Source organism: Cydia strobilella, chromosome 20 (genome assembly GCF_947568885.1).
Source record: "Cydia strobilella chromosome 20, ilCydStro3.1, whole genome shotgun sequence".
Classification (NCBI taxonomy): domain Eukaryota; kingdom Metazoa; phylum Arthropoda; class Insecta; order Lepidoptera; family Tortricidae; genus Cydia; species Cydia strobilella.
The window spans coordinates 8,078,536-8,090,063 of NC_086060.1; positions in this window are offsets into that span (position 1 = coordinate 8,078,536).

Below are 11,528 nucleotides of genomic sequence, written 5' to 3' on the forward strand. Positions count from 1 at the left end.
TAAGAATTTTATCGATACGGTTTAGTCAATTATAAAAATTTTGAAAATAGAACTTCATACATTTCGATAAAATATTTCTTGTTTAAGGAGACTCGATTCAATGCAAATTAGCCTACTTAAACACGCTGCTGCGTCGCATCTGCTTTGTGATTGGTTGGCCATGGCCAACAAAAACATTTTATTTTATGTTGTAGTAGAAACAATTGCTTCATAAGTCAGAAACGCGCATGTGACACCCTTCATATAGCAACATCCATACCCTACGAAAACCGCTTAGCGTTAGTCTCTGTTGGAAATCGTGTAGTATACCCTTTACATGTATTGTCTATTGATATATATATACAGGCAACACCTACTTGTCTCTCTATGCTACCGCTCTACGACCGTATCCGTTTTGTCTTTTCGTTGCCCTTCTTTCGATATGTAGCTCTGCATAAGTCTTTCCCAATTTTAAAAGTACTTATTATAATATGTGACAATTTCTAATCTATTTTAATCAATCGTTGACAAGAACGAAATGTAGTGTGATTTATAGCAAATTAAAACTACATATTTGTTAAGCACAAATACGATTTTATTTCCGTCGACAATCTCCACAATCCTTCGCTGCACTTCAACGCAGAGCCCTGCGCCTCCATCCTGCACATCAGATTATGCGCCCAGATGTAAGTGCCGCGAGGAAACTAGAAGTGGAAACTGAAAACCTAAGAAAGGTATGTCGGAAACATTAACACTTTGAGGTTATTTATTCACTGCCCTCGTGATTATAACCTAGTATTCGTTTGCTTAACTAACATCACAATAACGTCGTCAAGAATGTCGTCACATAATGAACACAACGGGCACATTCCCGTCGAGAAACTGGATGGTTTGGGAAACTATTCAAATTGGAAATTTGCTATGAAAATGCTACTTACGCTGGATGGTCTATGGGGCTGTGTGGAAGGTACGGATACCGATGCGACCCACGAAAGCCGCGCCTTAGCAAAGATATGCTTAACGATTAAGCCCGCGTTGTACCAGTACGTGCGAAATGCCACGTCGGCAAAAGATGCCTGGATGAAGCTTGCCGATGCCTTCGAGTCCAAAGGGCTATACAGGAAAGTGCTCTTGTTACGTCAACTGCATAAAATTGAATACAGCCAGTACAGCAGCATGTCGGAGTATGTCGAGGCGGTTATGCGGCTCGTTCAACAGCTCGCCGATATAGGCAAGAAGATAGACGATGATGTGGTAGCGGAAATCCTGTTGAGTGGTCTACCACAGGAATTTGACAACCTGGTGTCGGGCCTGGAAACTGCCTGTCTTGCAAGCACACTAACGGTGGAGCTCGTGCGTACCAGATTGCTTCAAGAAGAACACCGGAGAAATGCGAGTGATCAGGAAGGAGTGAAGGCCTACCTAGGAAACAAAAAGAAGAAGTCATCGCCTATGTTTTGCCAGTTCTGCAAAAGGAGCGGACACACTATCAAGCGTTGCTTTAAACGCAAGAAGGAGCTGAAGAACAATGAAGAGAACCACACTATGTTTGCATCAGCCATGGTATGCAGCGGCAGCAGCAGCCATGACTTTGTGGTAGACTCGGGTGCGTCTCAGCATATGATTGCTGATAAGGAGTTACTGGAAGAACCTAGAGGTAAAAATTCTACTATTTATATAGCTAATGGTAATAAGTTACATAGCAATTGTACTGGTAGGGTCTCTTTGTGCTCCAATATTAGCCTATCAAACGTTCTCCATGTGCCTGACCTCTCCAGCAATTTACTGTCCGTTAGTCAAATTACTGACAAGGGTTATACTGTCATTTTTAATAGGGATCATTGTAAAGTCTTTGATGATGTTAAAGTCACTGGCAATCAAGTCTTAGTTGCCTTTAAGGAAAATGGTCTGTATAAATATAAGGCTCAAATGCGACACATCCTTGAGGAGGAGTCTTCCAAGCTCTTGCAGACCAGGCAAGAGACAGCGAATGCTCATGCTGTTTCGACTGTGCTAATGGACCTAATCCATAGACGTCTAGCTCATCTGTCTGAACCAGGTATGAGGATTCTAGGTGATGGGAAGAAATGCATGAACTTACTCTTTCAGAAAGAAGACACCATCAATGGTAGTTGCGAGCCGTGCTTGACAGGCAAGATGGTGCGAGCACCGTATCCTGCTGTCAGCACAAAGCGCACTACCCAACCTCTTGAACTCATCCATTCAGATGTGGCTGGACCTATGCAAGTCAAAACTTGGGGTGGAGCTCGTTACCTTTTGACCTTCACAGACGACCATACCCGCAAGACGTGGGGCTACCTTATGAAGCACAAATCAGAGGTGAGTTCACATTTTATAAATTTTAAGACTATGATAGAGAAACAATCTGGTTTATCAATAAAGATTTTGCGCAGTGACAATGGCCTTGAGTTTACAAATAATAAACTGGCCAATTATCTTAAAGACCATGGTATTATACACCAAACCACTGTCCCTTACAATGCTGCTCAAAATGGAACAGCGGAACGGGCTTTTAAAACTATTTTTGATAAAACTAGGGCTATGCTGCAGGAATCCGGCCTGTGTAACCGTTACTGGGGAGAGGCAGTTATGACAGCCATTTACCTGAAAAATAGGTCTCCTACCAGAGCGCTTTCAGGCGGAATTCCCGAGAGCTTATGGACTGGGTCTCCTATAGACATCAGTCATTTACGTGTCTTCGGGTGTACTGCTTATGCACATGTTCCTAGTCAAAAGCGTCAAAAACTTGATGCAAGAGCAAAAGCTTTAATTTTCGTTGGTTATGGTGAAACCTTTAAAGGATACCGTTTAGTTGATCCCACTAAGCCTCACAGAGTCATACAGTCCAGATCGGTTATTTTTAATGAGGATAAATTTTTTGCAAAAAATGACAGTTGTAAAAAGACTTGTGGAGCCAATTTTTATAATTATTATATCGAGAAAGACAATGTTATTATTCCAATGCCCACTAATGAAAATAATGCATTGAATAATTTTAATAATGACTCTAATTTTAACAAAGATTTTAATGTTAATGATGTCATTCAAAATAATGAAAAAGATAAATCAGCTGAGTGCTCAACCTCTTTACATCAATTTTCAGATGCAGAGACGCCAACGTCACCGGCGTGGTCGCCACTCTCTGAACACTACTGTACGGGCGATGAAGGTGCAAGTGACAGTCCCGGTGATGAAGATTGCTCCCCAAAGGGTGCCAGGTCTTCTCTGCCGGAGTCATCATTTGATAATAATGACGACGGTGATGAGGTTGGTACTCCAAGGGGTGCCATGACTTCTCTGCCGGAGTCAGCACCAAGTGAGCCGACGCTGCCGGCTGTTTCCGACACGTCTCGTTCACGTCCCATACGTAAAACACGAGGTAATGTGCCACAGCATCTTACAGACTATGATTTATCCATGATGGCAGAAGGCTATTCGCCAGATGAGCCTATATCATACCGCGAAGCCATGAAATCTTCCGAAAAAGATGAATGGCAGAGGGCAATGCAGAGTGAGTATGATTCTTTAATTAAAAACAAGGTATGGATCTTGGTAGACAGACCTGCGGATGAAAACATCGTTAAGTGTAAATGGGTTTACAAGAAGAAACTCGACACGTCAGGTAAGCCTGCCAAATTTAAAGCTAGGCTGGTTGCCCGTGGGTTTAGTCAAGTTGAGGGCATTGACTATACGGACACCTTTGCACCTGTAGTGAGGCATAGCACACTGAGAATTTTGTTTTCCATTGCTACTGAACTAAATTTAGAAATAGACCATATCGATGTAACAACTGCATTTTTAAATGGCGAATTAAATGAAAAGATTTACATGGAGCAGCCTTCAGGCTTTAAAAACTGTGATAAGGTTTGTTTGCTTAAAAAGAGCTTATACGGCCTTAAGCAAGCAAGCCGAATGTGGAATATAAAAATACATGATTTCTTAGCACAAAATAATTTTACTCAGAGCAAATGTGAGCCATGTATTTATACAAAGAAGACAAAGACTGAATATATTATTATTGCATTGTATGTTGATGATTTTTATATATTTCACAATAATTGTATTAATAATATTTTACAACTTTTACAAAATAATTTTGAAGTCCGACATTTGGGCAAATTAAATAATTGTCTTGGAATGAATGTATGTAGAGAAAAAGGCATCACAACTTTAGATCAAACTGAGTACATAAAGCGTTTATTATTCAAATATAATATGTCAGATTGTAAATCTGTTTCAACACCTTTACCAGTTAATTGTAAATTACAGAAATCAAATAAGACATGTCTAGATGATGAAGTCTATCAGTACAGACAGCTATTAGGAAGTTTAATGTACTTATCAGTCTGTACTAGACCGGACATATCTTTTGCATGTAGCCAACTTAGTATGTTTAACACATGTTTTGATGAAAATCATTGGCGCATGGCGAAGCGTGTGCTCCGTTACCTAAAAGGTACTATAAATTATGGCCTTTGCTTCACAAAGAGCAATACTTTTAATCTTACTGCATACGCTGACGCAGATTGGGCCAATGACCTTTCAGACCGCAAGTCCTATACTGGCTTTGTGATTAAGTTAGGATCTAATGTAATTAACTGGGAGGCAAGAAAGCAACAATGTACTTCTCTTTCAAGTTGCGAATCGGAATACGTAGCTCTTGGAGATTGTTGTAAAGACATATGTTTTGTACGAAATTTCTTGTCAGAAATTATCGATAAAACTTTTGACACTGTCATTTATAATGATAGCCAAAGTGCTCAAAAATTACTGTTAGTTAAAGAGCACTCCCACAAAAGAACCAAGCATATAGACCTAAGGTATCACTTTATTAAAGATCTGATTCAAAAAGGACACTTAAATGTAAAGTACTTGCAGACTGACAAAATGGTAGCAGATGTATTAACAAAACCCTTATGTGCTGAAAAACATTGTAAATTTATTCAGGGACTTAATGTTAAGCCTTTGAAATGTTAATAGCTTTACTTCTCTACTTGTGATATTTTTTAAATGTGATATTCATTCCTGTCTTACATAATTATAGCTGCATGCCTTATCACTATATTTATGTCTATGTGTTTTCTTTACTAGACTAAGCTTGCAGCATGTAATTAATTATAAGAATGCCTTATGTAGAGCCATACTTATAGAGCTTTTATTTGGCATGTAAAGTGTAAGGAGGAGTGTTGGAAATCGTGTAGTATACCCTTTACATGTATTGTCTATTGATATATATATACAGGCAACACCTACTTGTCTCTCTATGCTACCGCTCTACGACCGTATCCGTTTTGTCTTTTCGTTGCCCTTCTTTCGATATGTAGCTCTGCATAAGTCTTTCCCAATTTTAAAAGTACTTATTATAATATGTGACAATTTCTAATCTATTTTAATCAATCGTTGACAAGAACGAAATGTAGTGTGATTTATAGCAAATTAAAACTACATATTTGTTAAGCACAAATACGATTTTATTTCCGTCGACAATCTCCACAATCCTTCGCTGCACTTCAACGCAGAGCCCTGCGCCTCCATCCTGCACATCAGTCTCCATAGGCTACGGTGGCCAAAATCGAGAAAAAAACTATCTTAAAATTGAATTTAGTGCGGAGCAGGTACCAGGGCCTCATGAGTTACAAGGAGGTGTCGTTGACCAACCCGCCGCCGCCGGGGGCGCCGGGCCCGGCGGCGGCCGGGGCGCGTACGAGTATGAAGGTATCGCGGGCTGCGGCAGCTCGCGTATCTTAGCTGTATATACTTTTGGTTTGTTTACCTATATGATTCTATTAGTTGAAAGTATTGTGATGTGAAAGTATAGTGATATAATCAAGCTTTTCAATCTCGTACCTTAACTTAAGCAACTCAGCAAGCTTCGTTGCTTAAACACGGTACTCGACTGAAAAGCTCTCTATTATTTCACGATTGTATAAAATACTATTTTTGTGACACACACTTTTATTGCTGACTGTACTTCTTCTCGTTTGCATGTCTATCGAGTACTTCTTGAGACCTTTCTAATGAGCCTAAACTTGATGTGTTTGTGTTTTTCCATCGAGGAGTTCCTTTGGCTAGCTACCGGCTGCATCATCAGAACACCTCCATGTTAGCATATTATTGCATTGTCACCGGAATTACGACAGTACTCCAAATTTCAACTGAATCAGATACCGGGAAGTGGTTCAAATTTTAGTCACAAAATTTGAAGCACTATATACAAAAGTATATATACTTGAAGCAGCAGCGAAGCAATGAAGCTAAATAAAAGCTAAAATAGTTATTTGTGCAACAAGAGAGGAAAGTTGGTTTTTCTTGCGAGTGTTTATTTTGAGTCCCGAGAAAGCGAAAGATTCTATAATTGAATCGCGAGCGAAGCGAGTGATTCTAAGGTAGAATCTTGAGCGTAGCGAGGGACTTAAAAACACGAGATGTAAAATAACTGCTCTCGTGTTGCACACATAATTTTTCACCTCAGTAGTGAGAACATATTAAAGGTATGTATTTCGAATTACACAGAATAAACAGAAAAAAAAGTATTATAATATGTACGATACGATAAGATACGATACGATACGAGACGAGACCGGACCGGACCGTACCGTACCGTACCGTACCATACCATAATTTTTTTTAATAAAAGTATGAAGTTCATGGCCTTTACTAAATTAAAAAGCTACATTGTTTCACTCCCTGGAGTGAGGAAAGTCGCACTTTCCTCACTCCAGGGAGTGACAAAAGTAGGCTTGTTCGAGCTGCTGAGGTGAAAAATAAATTGCTGTGCCCTTACAAGGTCTGTATTCTTGTAACTTTTAATACTATGAGCAATAAATATGTTTGAGTTTGAGTTAGGTACTTGTTAGGTTAGTGACGGTGGACTCCTGTCGCCATCTTATTGAGAGACATCGTGTTTTCTTGTTTAGATTGTATAATAAATTTTTCGTTTCTCATGCTCTTAAAGAGGGTCATTGTTGTTCTAAAAGGTGTGCAGAAAATTATACGTTTCTGCACTACGGCATTTTATGTTCCAAGTACGATTTTTTTTTAAATTTTGACAATAAGCAATTAAAATTTGGTTTTTAATGGATTTGTTATACAATTTCCATTCTGATATTTAACTCCCCATTCCATAAATAACGATAATTTTGCCTAAATTGTTAACTGAAAGTACCTTCAAAAAATATTATAAAAATTCATACTTAGGTAGTCATGTTTTTAAAAAACACATGCATTTTACTTTTCTCGTATTCGAAATGAAAAGTAGTGTTTAACTCGGGTGAAGGGCATCATTTCTGCCTCTATTAGCGCTATTAGCGCTCTCACTGCGTTCGTGCCAAATTACTTACGTCGGCAAAAATCGGTACCTTTCATCCCTTGGATAACAATCTACTATATTCTCTACCTCTTAACTGACTTTGGTAAAGGCTCAAGTAGCTGCCATTTCTCTAGTGACGGCCATGATGACAAATAGGGAATATTACGCGAAACTCTGCGTAGGGGGCGCCAGGGCGCCACTACCACAATCTGAGGGTCTATCTTGAAACAAGTAAATTTCTTTATCTAACATCTCTGTCACTCTTGCATATTCGAGCGATAAAGAGGCAGATAGCGAATTTTCGGATCTCTGATGTAAGCAAACCGCCTTGATGTACCAATCATGAAACAATGTCATGTTTTATTATCTCTGAAAACTTGTCAAAAACGTATGTATAAGTTACTCTATGGTTTACTAAAAAGGCTAGTGCTGCACTTTGATGGCAGAACATTGCAGTAACATCCCCTATAATAAAAGCGCGACCATCATGCACAGAAATTAACCCAACTATGATTATTACGTATATTAGATTTAAATAAGTAACTTACGATTTCTTCCTCCTATAAGCTCAAAAAAATGCCCGACGACCGGCAGGTAGCCTTTAAATTTTGGCGGTGCGTTGGCTAACTCCAAATATCTTCGCCTTTTTTTCTGCAAAACCTATTATTTATACGGTTAAATATATACATATCGAATAACAAACTATACATACTTTTTTGCAGAAATCGCGAAGCGTCTCGTTGACGTAACTGGTGACCGAAGAGCTGGCGGCTTCCTCGCACAGCGTATCAGCATTGCGATACAGCGAGGAAATGCCGCCAGCATCCTTGGTACAATGCCTCAAGGGCCAATTTTAGATTTAAGTTAGTTATTAATTTCGTTTACGTAGTACCACTGTATATATCTTGTATGTAAATAAAGAGTTTAAATTATAAATACATTATATATTTTTACATACTTACGTGTGTCGCTTAACTTCAAACTCGGATAAATCTATTCGACCGTCTCAGCAAATACCTACCCTATATCTTTTCTTAATACCAAAATCGCGTAATCTGACAGATGGATTTACCCGAGTTTGAAGTTAAGCGACTCATGTAATCTTTAACAAAAAACCGGTCAAGTGCGAGTTCATTTAACTCGCGCACCGAGCGTTCCGACAAACTTTTAATTATTTCATGCAACTATAAACACGTTATTTTGTTTACATTTTCCTTCATAACTCATGTTTTCTTCACTGTAAAAAAATAAAATAAGCGCAGCTCCAGCTCTTGACCTAGTAACCACACTTTGAAATTTTAAAAGCACCAACTTCACAGTACAGTCAGCAGCGCCATCTACATTAGCTGTCAAATTCGACCACAAATTTGTCTTAAGGCCGTTCCTTGAGCCAGATATGCAGAAATACTCCAAGAATTATCCTATTTTTCTAAGAAACGTTGATATTTACTATAGTTAGACGTGGGAAAAATATATATAATTCTTGATTCGTGATATTATCTTTAATAACACAGCTTTTATTTATTTAAACTTTATCGCACAAAACATACAAATAATCTACAAATGGTTTACCATTATTTGACGCGAAAGGATGAACGAATATGAACATATTGAACTTACATAGAACAAAGCTAACAGACAGCACGTACAGAGAATCACAAGTACCGCTACGGACTGCATTATTATAACTGAGCTTGGCCTGGACACAGTTTACTGAGATCATTTTTTATAAGCACCGAAATATAAATATAGGTACCTACACATATTGGAATGAATGAAGGGTTCCGTAGATAATAAATAATAAACCAAGAACTGAATCAACTTTTGTATGAATATCTCGGTATAATTAACTTAAACTCAATTCAATCGTGGCGTATCAGTACAATTAAATCTGCAGAATGAACGCTTACAAAAATCTACAAAAGTTGTATTTAGGTACTCGAAAAATGTATACCTAGATACAAATCTATGACATTCAGGCCAACTCGAATTCGAAGCCTAGCCAAGACGACGATCGTTCGCAGAAAAACAAAACGAAACGCTGTCTGTCTCTATCGCACTAATGTGTTAGGTAGTGATAGATAGACAATAGCGTTTCGTTTTCTGCAAACGATGGTCACCTGGGCTAGCTCCCAAGTGTACGTTCGAATTGGCCTGATTGTTGACGCTCCCTTTATTAGAGGACGATTCTGCTTTATAATGTTATGGTTTTGATGCTGTTTTAATACGACCTTGACGATCATACGCTGCTGATCGGAGCACAGAAAATGCAGTGAAAGTCGTGGCATTAGGTATCCCAATCGCCTGAGCGATTTATTGATGCCTGTGATTGATGCGCATGAGATGCCTAACAACTATCGTCAACGTCGTATCATAACAATATCTAAACCATATCAAATTGCTAAATCGGAATCGGCGTTACTTAATCTTGTTCTTAATATCACGACGCTAAAACATTTTGGTTTTGTATTAGGAAACAAATTCTGATAAAATAAACCTAATTTTGCCACTCGGCTAAAACTCGACTGTATTAGTTGTCACCCAGTACTAAGTTTAGATACGGAACCCTAAAATTGGACAAAATGAAGGTAAACAAACCAATTACTTTTGTAAACTTGACTTTTCGTTGTTTTGCATGGATTTACTGGTTCTAAATGTAAAGGATGTCCCAAAAAGGACGCAAGATTTGAAATTGATGAAAAACACTTTTTTTTCGTTATAATATATTTGTATATAAAATTTTGAAATACATAAAATAGGGTTATTTGTGGAATAATACGTCAGGCAAATGTCCTCCTAGGCTTTGCTGGCACATACGCACTCTTTTGTCAAAATTTTCTATGACCATTTTGCATAGATGCGGCTGAATTTCTCCGATGCAGCGTCGAATTTCCTCTTTTAAAGCATGACTGGTTGTGGGCTTATTGGTATAGACTTTAGACTTTAAATAGCCCCATAAAAAGAAGTCTAAAGTCTATGCCAATAAGCCCACAACCACTCATGCTTTAAAAGAGGAAATTTGACTTATTTGACGCTGCATCGGAGAAATTCAGCCGCATCTATGCAAAATGGTCATATAATTTTTTTACAAAAGAGTGCGTATGTGCCAGCAAATTCCACAAATAACCCTATTTTATGTATTACAAGATTTTATATACAAATATATTATAACGAAAAAAAAAATGTGTTTTTCATCAATTTCAAATCTTGCGTCCTTTTTGGGACATCCTTTATATTTCGCAAACTACTATACTCGTAAAAGTGAAAGTGACTGCGTCGCCAAGTCGTCAAAGGATTAAGCAGTGAACCAAGGTATTTAAAAGTATGCCAATTACTTGATACTTTCAAGGAGGAATACGATATCGAGTGTAAAAGATTTTAGGAATAAAAAAATTAAAATAATATAGGTATTACGTATTAGGAAGTTATATTTAGTTCGAACGCGACGCACTGATGTAGATGGCCAAAAAATACAAGTACGAAAAGTATTCCTAAAAAGTTTTAGCGCAATGCACTGTTAATGCTTAAAATGATATGTATTTTACGTTTCCGAATAGGTAAATTGTTGACGTGATCTGGTCCTGGCAGAAAATCAGTGCTTTTCCTAATGGGTGAAGCGTAATACTGAGCCAGAACCTTTTTGTTTTGCTGCGACGCACACAGGATTTTTATTTGTATAAAATAGTATTTATATGTATTTTTTCCTTTTTCTCTATTATGTAAAAATCTGTGTGACTCTTATTTGTTGTTGTAATTTATATATCTTTTCTGGATTGTTCTGTGTACCTATATCATTATTGTATTTGAATATTTTGTGTGTATTGTGGCAAACAAACAAACAGTTTATCTATCTATCTAAATAGGTACTTATTCCTCTTATGTGTGCAGTTGGAGCCAAATATTGATGTCAGTACCTATTTAGATAATTATCTAGTAAATTGTTGACCAAGGGTTAAAAGTGACGAACTGTTTCACTATTTTGGCGCTAAAACATTCGCTAATAATTCGAGGGTACATTGGTACCCATTGGTGGTATTGGTATTGGTTGGAGGGTATTTGGGGTGTTGTACATTGTGCAACATGGGGCGTTAGTTAAATATTGCAAACGAGAGTATAGTTAAATCTCGACGGCTTGCCGGAGCATTTATAGACTCGAGTTTGCAATATTATTACGCCCCGAGTTACACACAATGTTTTTCATCACACTTGCGATACAAAA